This window comes from Pinus tabuliformis, chromosome 4_2 (genome assembly GCF_031772625.1).
Source record: "Pinus tabuliformis cultivar Carrire ecotype Pingquan chromosome 4_2, CPIR1, whole genome shotgun sequence".
Classification (NCBI taxonomy): Eukaryota; Viridiplantae; Streptophyta; class Pinopsida; order Pinales; family Pinaceae; genus Pinus; species Pinus tabuliformis.
This window is the reverse complement of record NC_142304.1, coordinates 441227173-441240306: the sequence shown is the minus strand read 5'-3', so window position 1 is coordinate 441240306 and position 13134 is coordinate 441227173.

The following is a 13134-nucleotide window of genomic DNA, read 5'->3' as shown; positions in this document are numbered from 1 at the left end:
TTGCAATAGATTCCTTACTTTTAAATCCCATGGTTATGATCTTTGTTTCATTCCTGGAATCACATTCCTAAATAATGTTGTTTAGTTGCAGCCGTCTTGTGTTTCCCTTTGTTGTTAAACCTTTTGGGTCTCAATTCAAGATGAAGTTTCCATGGTCTTCATCATGGCCTTGTTTAGAACAATGTTTACATGTGAGTTTTTCTCCCTCTTTCTTGATTGAAGCATTATTATTCCATTTTCCTTTGAATTTCTCCTTTCCTTTGTCTCTGCTATTGAATGGATTTTTGCTGTCCTCTTGAGGAACATTTCTTCCTCTTGCTTCTAAATGAGTTGCATGTACACAAACTTCATCTAGTTTTATAGGGTTAAACATGAGAATTGTGTGTCTCAAATAACTATGCAATCCTTCAATGTATTTGAGTAGAGTGTCTTGAGAGGATAAATCTATACCTAAAATCAAATCTCTTTCCTAAATTCTTGAGTATATCTTTGCACATTTTGACCCTTAGCTTGCCTAAAGTTTTTCCAATACATTGTAGTTTTTTGCTTGTATGCTAATGGATAAAATTGTCTTCTTATTGCAACAACAAAATCATTCCAAGAGGATAAAACCTTACCATGTTTCTTCATGTCCTCTTGAGTTTTTGCCTTCCACCAAATAACTTCCCGCAATACACTTGAATCTGACGAACCCAATTATCTAATTTCTCAGCATTTACCTCTCCATTGTACATAGGCATTTCAAACTTTATGTCAAGCTTTAACAAAGGAATTTTACCATGTCCCTTTGGAGAATTTGGAGGTGTTTTTGAAAGGGTAGAAGAAGTAAAATAAGATGAGGATGATGGAGGTGAAGGTGGTGCCTTATCACCATTCCGTCCATTCCCTTTTGAAGGCTTGTCTCCTTTTTCTCCATCTCATTTTGGATTTTTTGAGATCTCTCCTTGCAACCTTGAGCTCCTATCCTCATAAAGAACTTTTACCATTTAAGAAATTTCAAAGAAATATTTTTTGAAAGTTCTTTCATCTTCAGACATCCATTCATGACCTTGTTCATGTGCCATCACTGGTGAATCTTGAGGTATGTGTGTTCTCCTTGAAACAATGTGAGACCTTGGCTCCACAAGTTCTCCTTCTCCTCTTTTAAGCTTCGACTTTGTAAGCATCATAAAACAATTGCAAACAAAATCAAACCTTCAAAATAAACTTGGGCTCTGATACCAAACTGATCTGTTATGCAAACTTGAAGGTGATGGAAAAATTGCAAGTACAATTTTATTTATTTTGGGTAATGGATCAATATACAAAACACATAAAATAATTAGTTTTAAACTTACATGACAATAATAACGAAGAAAATATACCATATCATAAACACATCATAGTAAAAATGATAAAGGAGTTCACCCCTCTCTTGGGCTACATCTCCTGGTCCAACTTCCAATGTTAGGCCTCTTGCATTAAGTGCTCAAATTTGTGTTTACATGGATTTACAGTGCTCAGAATGTAAATATTATGTCTTCAATGGCTTCAAAACAGTCAAAAAACCCTAATTGGGCTCTTGTTGGGCTCAATTTGGAAAAAAAATGAAGAAGTTATGATCTCCCTAGGTTTTCCCTGCTAATTGATCTACTAACTGCACTGAACTGCTAACCATCCTATGAATTATGCCTTTATAGGGCATGTTGAGTGACAATTTCGCCCAACTCCGGTAAGATTAGCATCGAATTGGGTGAATAATGTCGCTTATTTTAATTTCCCAATAAGGCTTGTGGCGGAAAATAATGGCCACATGGGGCCATGCCCCCGGGGATTGGGGCTAACCTCCCGCCCCCGTCGGCATAGCCCCTAAATCTATGTATTTTGGTTCCATGCTGCCATAAGGCCAAGGATTATTCCTATTCTCTATTCCCATATTCCGATCCCTCCACTGCTATCCACCATGGTTCCATGCTCTGTGGGCTGGTCCCCAAAACTTTGCCCCCAATTGTTAACACTCCACGCATTTGGCATGTGGTCCGGTGACTAATACCTGCGAGTTACAGAACTATGGGTTGGGGCTAGGCTCAAACCCATAGCTCCCATGCCTGCAGTCTCATGGGCGTGGGGTGATCAGGGGCTAGGGCTTAGCCTCGGCCCTATCCCCCAACAACTAACGATGAAAATTTTATATACAAGTTTTGAACTATACATATTAAGTTCCACCATGCGCCCTAGCGGTAAGGTGCTACAATGTTGCTTCATTGTTCATGTGTTTGATTCCCTCCAGTGGAATTTTGGCCATAACAAAATTTTGGTTGACCCTGGGATGCCACGTGGCAGCCCATGACTAGGCCATGTGGCATCCCCCCATTGGTCCACATACAAATTCAACCACCAATCAAAACACACAGATTCAAACTAATACAAGAGGCCAAGTGGAAACCTACCACTGGCCCAAATTGTAAAATCAACCTGCCCAGTCACCTTTCCCAGTCATTGTATGGACTGCCCAGTCAGCAGTCCTGCAACCAACCTGCAAATATTTTTACCTATTTGGGAAAACGATTAGAATGCGATATCAGGAGCATACGATATCTGTTTTGAGTGATTCAAGTTGCGTTGGATTTAGTTCATCGAGATATATGCTTTGGTGTAGGTTTCAACCACTTTTGAACACTTTTAATTTTGAGCACTTTAATGATCCCTTGGATCAAGTTATAATCATAAAAGCCAAGGTGTGCATATTTAGTGGTTTTTGGCATGTTTTCTATGCAATTTTCAACTACATTTCAATTTCTCTTTGATCTACCAATCACGAAACTATTTTAGGAGGTTACGGATAAGCTTGAGGCTACATACAATGTGGTTCTTTCAACCCTTTGAATGCCATACAAGTAGAAAATTGTTTACAAACATATGCCAGATTTGTGTGCTTATGAACAATGCTTTGAGTGCTTTAAACCAATAATTGAAATATGGCTTTCAATTCCAATCATAATGGGCATTCATCTTGATTCTTTGGAGTTGAAAAAGACCATAGTGTGATCACTTAGTAGATGCATCTTTTGTAAAGGAACTTTTGAGTAATTTTCAACAAACAAAAAAATCTCATTGACAAAATTAGAAAATAATGAAATCCTTTAAGGAATATATTCACATGCATAAAGCTAAGCAATGGACAAAAGTTTAGCCCTTGAGGTGGACCACAACACCTACAGTCATTGAGAGAAATTCATAGCCATCTTCCTCTTCCTTATGGTTGTAGAGTACATGAAATGATATGGCTATGTGCTTCAAAAGCATGGTTTGAGTGTTGAAATGGTTCCACTAGAAAATTGACATTGTTCTAAAAGCATGGTGCTAGGTTCCATTATCCCTAATTCCTTGAAGGCTTGTCCATCATTAGAATATCTTATATGCATCATGGCCATTAGTGACATTTTTGGAGGGGGGTGGGAATATGAACAATAGATAGGAGCTCCTCCCCTACATTTTCATGGCTTAGATGCACATGAAGGATTTTCTGAGAGAGGAGAGATAGCCAAAGAAAATGCCATGAATAGTGGAAATGTGTGTGGTAAACCTCATCGATTGTTTAAAGTTCACACATGGGATTCCTTTATAGCATAGAAAAGTGGTGGATACATATCATCATTTGAGCAAGTGTCATTGTAGTGGTGACATCCCTACTAAGAAGTTTTTGTATTAGCCTACACAAGGTTATTCACATAAGGTTACTTCTCCAAGATTATTTGCAACACTTTGTATATTTTTTGTTATGACATTAACTTGGATATGGATAGTTAAATATAATACATTTATTTTATATTTTTTGTAGTGGCATTGACTTGATGACTTAGTCATGAAATCTTGGCTCCACTATAGAATCTTCTCTTCCTTTGTCTAAATCCACTAAATTAGATTAACAACTATATCACTATCAACTAAAAAATCAATATAAGGTTAGATTGTTTAAGTAAAATTTGATTATTAAAAAAGCTTAAAAAATAGGTCACTTGTTGATTGCTAAGTGATAAGAGAATGAACAATATCTTGCTATATATATATATATATATTGGGAAGAGGGTGTTTTAATTTATATACTGATATTAATAAAGGTTTTACTAAAAAGAATTATAATAAAATTAAATTTGATTTTAAAACAATTATTAAATTAAAAAAAATGAAAATATTAATAAATCACAAATAAATATTTATATAATATGAATTAATTAAAAATATTAATATTAATATATTAAAAATATAAATAATAAATAATAAATAATTTTTTCAAATATTTAATAAAGTAAAAAATATTTAAAAAAAACTATAATCTAAAATAAATTAAAAACTATATCCCTTTATATCCCAAAAATAAAGGTCGTATACCATAAGTTTATTATGTCAACCATTATTTTTAAGCATAGAAATTTTACAATATTAATTTTTTTTTTTTTAATATAAAAACTCATATAATTACTTACAATTTTAATCATTCATTACATATTTTACAATATACATGTTTGTCAATTTTTTTAATATTATTAATAAATAATAATAAAGTTAAAAATTGTTTAGAACAAATAGTGATGAGATATATTATTAAAACACTTTTTGATTTAAAAAATACTAGTTCAAATATATCCCTAAAGTGTTTTATTTTGTATATTATAATGGTGTTATTCGTAAATTTTAATTATAACCTAATTAATTAATTATATTTAAATTTTCAAAATTAAAATAAATATATATATATTATAATTATAAATTTTTATTTTAAATATGTTTTTAAAGGAATATTAATTTTTTTCGTTAAATTGTCAAATTTCTTGACTTTGAAATAAAGTTGCACCTCAAAGGATTTGGTCTTTCTCGACGCTTACTAGATCTAAAAATAAGATAAATCTAGGTAGTAGTAGTATAATATATATATATATATATATAAATAATACTACCATTGAAATAAGTATGGGTTGGGAAAACAAATTCAAAACCACCAAAAGTAAATTGATTAATTTATATCAATTTTATAATAATTATTAATTTTTATTTTTTTTTAACTATATTTTTATTTTTATTTTTATGTAATTTGAACATGTCAAAATATTTAACAGTAGTGGAAGTTACAACATATCTTTCATATTAGACTCGAGAGTGCCTCTTAGGGCTATCATGTTAAATTTAATAATATTTTTTACATACTCTTTACAAAATAGTCTATATATAACATGTGTATAAACTATTAACTACAAGAGGCTGGAGTGGGAGGGGAGCATATAAACGTCGAAGAAAAATTTAAAATAAAGTTGGCCCGGGGCTTGGGAAAGCCATGAATAATCAAGTCGATGCGCTATCACTCTGGCAAGGCTTGAAGATCAACATCTCTAAAGGCATCAGGAATTTGATCATTATAGGTGATTCAATGGTGGTTATCCAAAAATGTATAAGTCTTTCTAGAAATGAAATCCTTTTTTATTCGGAAACCTCTCCATTAATCATAAGGACAATGTATCTCCTTAGAAAATTAGAAGAGTTCAAAATCTTTCATGTTAAAAGAGAAAATAATCAATTGGAGGATATCCTAGTCAACAAAGGTGTGGAATTAGAGAAATGAACCTTACTCATAGACCATCACAGTGTTATATGTCATGTCCCTTAATTAATATGTTAATCATAATGCTTTTGGATAACAACTGGAGCACGGGAATTAACGAGGAATAGCGGGGAATTAAATGTGGTAGCATTATGGGGTTTCGAAGGAGATCCTCAAGAGAGGATGTTGGTAGTTGGACATTAAACAACAGGTGTGCATGGGGGATTATGTCGGCCATGATACATGACAAGTGAGCTCTCTGCCCTTGGTTATTAAATAAGATCTCAGGTGAGTGTAATCAAAGTACCATCGCGGTTTGAGTTGAAAGGAATTTGGTGATGATGAAGAGGGTGGAAGGTGGGTTGCCTTTGTTGCATAATTAAAATGCATTTATGCTTGACAAGATGGGAAAGAATGTTCATAAGGATCAACTGATTATATATTGGATTTGGCTTAAGGAGCTCAATTATCGTATTACTCTGGTGCAGGGGAGAATTGCAAGGAAAATTCCTTCTACGAGCAACGGAAGTGGTAATGACATTGAGGAACTCAGGGGTAGAGGGAGTATAGAGGAATGATCCAAGTGGATATTGGTGGCCACTCGCCAAGTCCACTTGGACCCCCCACCATTGTTTCTTTCAGCTTTTCAGTTTCCTTAATTGTAGCACAATTTACTATTTTTAGCAGATTTTCGGGTCCTAAACTTCCAGAGCCGTTTTGAGGCCATAAACGATGTTTTTTGGGAAAACTATGAGCAACATGGGTCCATATCCAATGTTTCTCTTCCCAAAGTTGTAGTTCTCGAATAGGTCTTTCTAACAAGATATTGTGCGCATTAAACGGAGATCGTATGCCAAAGTTACGACCCCAGGAAGTTGATGTACCAATTTACCCAAACGGGGCCCACAGTTTGGCATTTCATCTTCTAGGGTTAGTTTTTGGATGTTTAGGGTTTTCCATTGTTTCTCAACAATAAATAGGCCTTTGAGCCTCATTGTAACACAGTTTAGAGGCATGTAGCTGCCACATCTCTTCTCAAAGATAAGCTACCATCGCCCTAACTAGTTTATTTCCATTTATGTTTGTAAGCATATTTCAGTATTTTACAATAATGAAATGAAGAATTATTTCTACATCATCTTTATATGTATGGATATATCTGTAATTTGTTGCGTTCCTGTTTAAATCCGGATCAGTGGTATCAAAGCGGTCTGCTCTTTCTCTGTCTTTCTTTGCATGTCCCAAACGAGGTCGAGATATAAGGAGTTAGGGCTTGAACTAGTTGAACCTTTGCAAGACCAGCATCGCAAATCCCGACAACCTCCCATGGTGGATGACAAGAAAGACGAGGGGGCAGGAGATACTATCAAAATATTTCTCGAAGAGGTCCTCGAGCGACAAAGGAACGTGGTGATGGACAGCTTTGCCCAGATCCTTCAGCGGCTACCAAGGGGCGACACATCTACTTCCAGTAGCTACTCCGAAAGTGCCACACCCTTTAAGGTACAAGTTAACTTTGACATTCCCATATTTGAGGGTCAGATAGATGTAGACGCCATAGATAAATGGTTAAATCTACTAGAAGTGATCCAAAATGGATTTTGAATAGACTCCTAAGTCTAGGTGTTCCTCACAGAGGAAAATGAAAGTCCAAGGAAGTTCCTGGAGACAGCCCCATTGCAAAGATCTTCTCCTTCTGAATCTACTGCAACTTGAATGGGCAAAAATGGACTTAGGATGCAGAAGTTATTGCAGAAAGAAGACACCCTATATTCTTTAGAAAAAGAGGAAAAATCCTCTAAAATGGGCAAAAAAAAAACCCTTATAAAGGGAAATCACATCGGAAGAGGGCCAAATGCGGACTTAAGCGAAAAGGGGAAGAAACCCCCAATTCCCGATCCTTGACATATCGGGTCGGAGGAAGGCACATGTGCATGATACAAGAAAAAGACCCGGGCCGATGCAACATTGCGATCGCTGATCGGCATTGGCGAGGGCATGGGACTTAAGGCGGGACCCTGGGTCGAGCGATATTGCGATCACCGATATCGGTGTAGGTGAATCGACGTCGGCATAGGCCATGCCATATGGAAAGACCCCAAGACTATACGATATGCGATTGCGATAAGTCACATCGCGACAATACAGAGGAGTGGGGCCATATATATATGCGACTTGTGATAAAGTCGGACCTGATGGGTCTTATGGGTAAAAGTAGATATATTTTGAGTTCCGTAAAAAGGAGTTTTTCAATGTAAAATCATGTTTCGTTAAATAAATGAAATACAAAAGGAATGCCCTCGATGCGATGAAGCCAGACCTAAAAGGGTTTGTAAATGTCGCTATATAGTATTTAAGGTCCGCCACAAAGCCATTTGTCGGGATTTTCCCGTGTTTTAATGTATTTTTCCAAAACAAAGGAAACCACGACACAGGGGAACTACAACTTGCGATAGCGATTACAGGCGGACCCGATAGGAGTCTAGGGTGGATTTAATGATATTTCAAGTCCGATAAATGGTAGATTGGCAGACTTTCCCGTGTTTTAGAGTATTTCCCTGTGTAAACAAAGAATGACTATTCTAAGGATTTCAAAGGCGCCGATGGTCCTTCCATTATAGAACAGGTGGCCACCATCCCTGAAGACGTTTAGCAATGATTGCTAACGCTTAGAGGGGGATTTGAGCGGACAGAGGCTAGGAGCCAGAGAGCCCAAAAGAGGAAACGAACGAACAACACTGATTGGCTTAAAATCCACGGAATGACAGAGACAGAGAGGAAGTGCTAAGACAGGAGCGCAAAAAGTTGAGCCAAAGCAGGAAGCAAAGGCAAAGAGAGCCAGAGCCAAGAGCTAGAGCAAAGAGCCAGAGCCAGAGCCGAGAGCCAGAGGAGCTGAGAGCTTCAAGAGCCAGGGATAAAATGGTGTCTAAACCCATTGTTTTTGTGTAAAACAGTGGAGTTGAGCCAAGAGCTTGTAAAAGGACTTTGCCATAATCCCAGAGAACCTAGTTGAGTTGACTAGAGCTCATAGAGACGTAGCCTAAGAGTTTTGGGTGAAATCCTAATTAAATTGTTCTCTTATGTGTGTTGTTTTATTGTTGCATTATATCTGCTGCTTTAGTTGCTATTATATCAGTTCAAGCAAATAGACTTAAAAACACATAAACATAAAACAATAAACATAAGCATACACATTATTTCAAGCACATATTTAATTCCACATTGGTTAATCATAAAGACTTGGGAATATTTAAAGATTTGGAAGTGGGAGAGGTTCTTGAGAATTAGACAAGAAGCCTAAGTGCCCCATTTTCAGATCAAGAAGGGTATTTTTCTGTTCATGATTTTTCTGGCCGAGAAAAGATTACTTTCGCCCTTCTCAAAGCCGTCCCCCACGTCAAGGACTGGTGGGAAACCTACTGCGAGCAAAAGGATGAAAGTACGACCTCACTGTTTTCAATCACACCCACTTGGAATTCATTCCAGATTGCCATCAAGGAGCAGTACTACCTTGTCAGAAGCTATGATGATCAATACATAAAGTGGACCATGCTGCGGCAGGGAAGGGACCAAGACGTGCCAGAGTTTACCAATATTTTCCATACCCTTCACACAAAGTTGGGTATCAAGGATTCAGAGCAGCATTTGGTACTCAAATACCACGGCTGCCTGCACAGGTACATCTAGGAAGAAATAGAAATCCTAAACATCTCCTCGCTAGGCACGGCATAATGATATGCTGTCAATATCGAGCAAAAGTTTAAACAAAAGAAGCGAGACTTTGGATTTGTGAATCCGAAGCAAGGGAAAGGTGCCCCCAAACCGCAAAACAAAGGACAAATCCAAGGCAGGGCAGCCCAAGACAACCCGCCAAAGCTGCAAGCAAAGAACAGTGTCTTGAGGATGAAAAAGGACACAGGAAAGTAGTGTGAGTTCCATAAGAGCTCCACTCACAACACAAGTGAGTGTCGGGCCAAGCAGTCACTGGTGGCCGAGCTAAAGGTTTCAGAATTAGATGCATGTTCCGACTCTGAGTCAGAACCCGACAAGGGGAATGACAAAGGGAAGCATATTATTGATGCGGAGCCCAACGTCACCATTTCCACCACAAATATCCAAAAGGAGGAACCCGAAGATCCAGAGGAGGAGTGTCTCTTCCACTCCCAGATGTCGGTAAAGGGCTCCCCACTATAGTTCATTGTCGACAGCGAGAGCCAAAATAATATCATTTCGGCAGAGGTCGTGAAGCGGCTAGGCTTACCGACCACAACACATCCACAACTTTACACCATTAGGTGGCTTCACTAAGGACAGGATCTTCACGTGAGCTAGCAGTGTTGCCTTCCATACAACATCAAGCCCTTCACAGATGAGGTATTGCGTGACGTTTCTCCCCTTGATGTTTGTGATGTATTATTAGGACAACCATACTTGTGGAAGCAACATGTTGTGTATGAATCAAGGCCCCGTGTTGTTATTGTTACTTTGGGAAATAAGTTGTACAGGATACCGGAGGTAGCACCACCTACTGCCATCTCTTTGGTTACTGCAAAACAATGCCGTAAGCTCATTTCCAAAACTGAGAATTTTTTTTCCTGATGATAGGCCCTCAAGGAAAGAAGAAGTCGGTGGCCACGACCTCCAGACAAGGCCCCTCCGCACAATAACTACAGATGGACAAGGTCATGGAGGAGTACGAGGACATCTTCATCTCCCCCGCAGGGGTTCCTCTGCACTGTCAGGTCAAGCACTCCATTGATCTAAACCCAGGTGCATTGCTGCCCAATCGACCAATCTATTGGTGCTCCATTTTGGAGAATGATAAAATCAAGAGGCATATTCAGGAGCTGCTGCAGAAAGGTTACATTAGTTCAAGTTCATCACCTTGTGGGAGCCCAATCATGTTGGTATAGAAAAAGGATGGGACTTGGAGACTCTGTATTGACTATCGGGCATTGAACACGATCATTGTCCATAATAGGTACCCGATCCCATAGATTGATGATCTCCTGGCCCAACTGAAGGGGGGAAATATTTCAACAAGATCGATTTGAAGTCAAGATATCACCAGGTACCAATCGAACCCTCCGATGTGTGGAAGATTGCCTTCAAAGCCAAGGAGGGCCTTTTCGAATGGTTGGTTATGCCTTTCGGATTGACGAATGCTCCTTCAACCTTCATGAGGCTAATGGATGACATCTTGCGGCCATTCACCACTCATTTGTAGTGGTATACTTGGATCACATCCTGATCTTCAACCGGAGCTGGGAAGAGCACCTCCACTGCATCCGACAGGTTCTCCAAACACTGTTACAACACAAGTTATCTGCCAATTTGGAGAAATGCACTTTTGACATCACCCAGGTTCAGTATCTGGGATACATTATTAATGAACGGGGGGTTCATGTGGATCTAGCCAAGATCCAAGTCATTCGGGATTGGCCATCTCCAACCACTCTAATAGAGCTCTGCAACTTTCTAGGTCTTATCAACTTCTACCACAGGTTCGTGTTGGGATTTTCTCATATCACTTGGCCCTTGAGTCAAGTCACCAAGGGAGGAGCGAAAGAAAAATTATTTTGGTTTAAATCTCAATAGAAGTCATTCACAGAGTTGAAAGATCGTCTCTGCTCAGCACAAGTGCTCACATTACCATACTTGCAACAACCGTTTGAGTTTGAGACAGATGCCTTTGACTATGCTATTAGGGCAGTCCTTACTCAACACGGGCACCCAGTGGCATATCACAGTGAGACACTTTTAGACACAGTCCGCAAGTATCCCACTTATGACAAAGAGATGTATTCCATTATGCAGGCATGCCGACAATGGAAGCATTACATTTTGGGGAAGGAAACGGTCATCCACATAGACCACTGACCCATGCAATTCATACAGACCCAAGGGAAATTGTAGAATGATCGCCATCAGAAGTGGTCCACATAACTACAACAGTTCCATTTGAATATCAAGTATAAGAAGGGAAGCACCAATAATGTTGCAGATTGCCTCAGTCGACCACCAATCATGGCATTAACCACTGTGCTCAACTCTTGTGGGCACGAGACTTTTGATTGACCACTTCTCTACAAAAGCAACCCAGAATTCGGCCACACATACCAAACACTCTTGGAGGGTCAACATATTCCAGATTTTCACCTCCAGGATGCCCTGTTATGCCACCTGGCTCACCTTTGTGTTCCTTCAAGCAAACGTGCCAAGATGATTTGGGAAGCACACTATAGTCAGGTTGCTGGGAATTTCGGGGTCGAGAAAATGGTGGCAGTACTACAAAAGTATTTCTATTGGCTGAATCTTTGACAGGATGTCGGGAAGTACATCAGATCATGCACTGCTTGCGCCATTGCCAAATCGACCATCAAGAAGCAAGGCCTCTATACCCTGCTGCCTACCCCTAGTCGACCTTGGGAATCCATCTCCATGGATTACATGTCGGGCCTTCCTTCTACTAAGCATGGAAACGACTGTGCTTTTGTGGTCGTCGACAGGTTCTCGAAGATGGCCATTATGGCGGCCTGCAAGAAGAATATCACAACAGAAACCACTACTGAACTCTTCTTTGAACGAGTGTAGGTACACTTTGGGATCCCATAGTCTATCGTCTCAGATCGGGACAACAGGTTCCTCAGTACATTTTGGTCAAGTCTCAGGTCGATGTTGGACACCAAACTCACTAAGTCCACAGCCTTCCATCCTCAAACTGATGGCCAGGCAGAGATTGTCAATAGGATCATCGTACACATTCTGTGCATGTACAACTCAAAAAATCCACGCACATGGGATGAGAGCTTCCCCTATGTTCAACACAGCTACAACCGGGCTCTCCACAACTCGACTGGCCACAACCCTTTTTAGATGGGCTTGGGATTCCAGCCATTATGTCCAATTGATGTGGCCATGCCATTTGCAGCTACTCACGCAGATTCAGCTCATTTCCAGTCCGAAATAGATAAGGCAAACAACTTCATTAAGCCAATCCAACATATTCGCCAGTAGGTCCACAACATTTTGGAGAAATCAAATGCCAATTATAAGCAGCGACATGATCAACATCGGGTGCCACACAAGTTTCACATGGGCAACAAAGTCTAGTTGCATTTGTAAAAGGAACGCCTTACCAGAGCCTATCGGAAACTCAGACCACTCTGATATGGTCCTTACACCATTACCAAGGTTGTGGGAGACAATGCATTTGAGCTCAACATTCCCCCATTACTTGGCCTGCACCCAGTGTTTAATGTGGATTGCCTTTGGCCATACTTTCCACCATTACTAGACACATTCGACATTGCAGAACATCTCACACCCACAGAGTTAAATCCAGATTGCATGGAACAAGCTGCAACTGATTAGATCATGGACACACAGATCAAGCACACTCGCCGACAAAATATCCAACTATATTGAGTTGTCAAAGCAAGCCAACTTCTCCACCAGGGCAAGTGGCTCACCAGGGACCAAGTTCAGCAGAAGTTTCCTCATCTCATGGAGAAACTCAACGCAATAGGGACCATTGCTTCCTAAGGGGGGAGGAATGA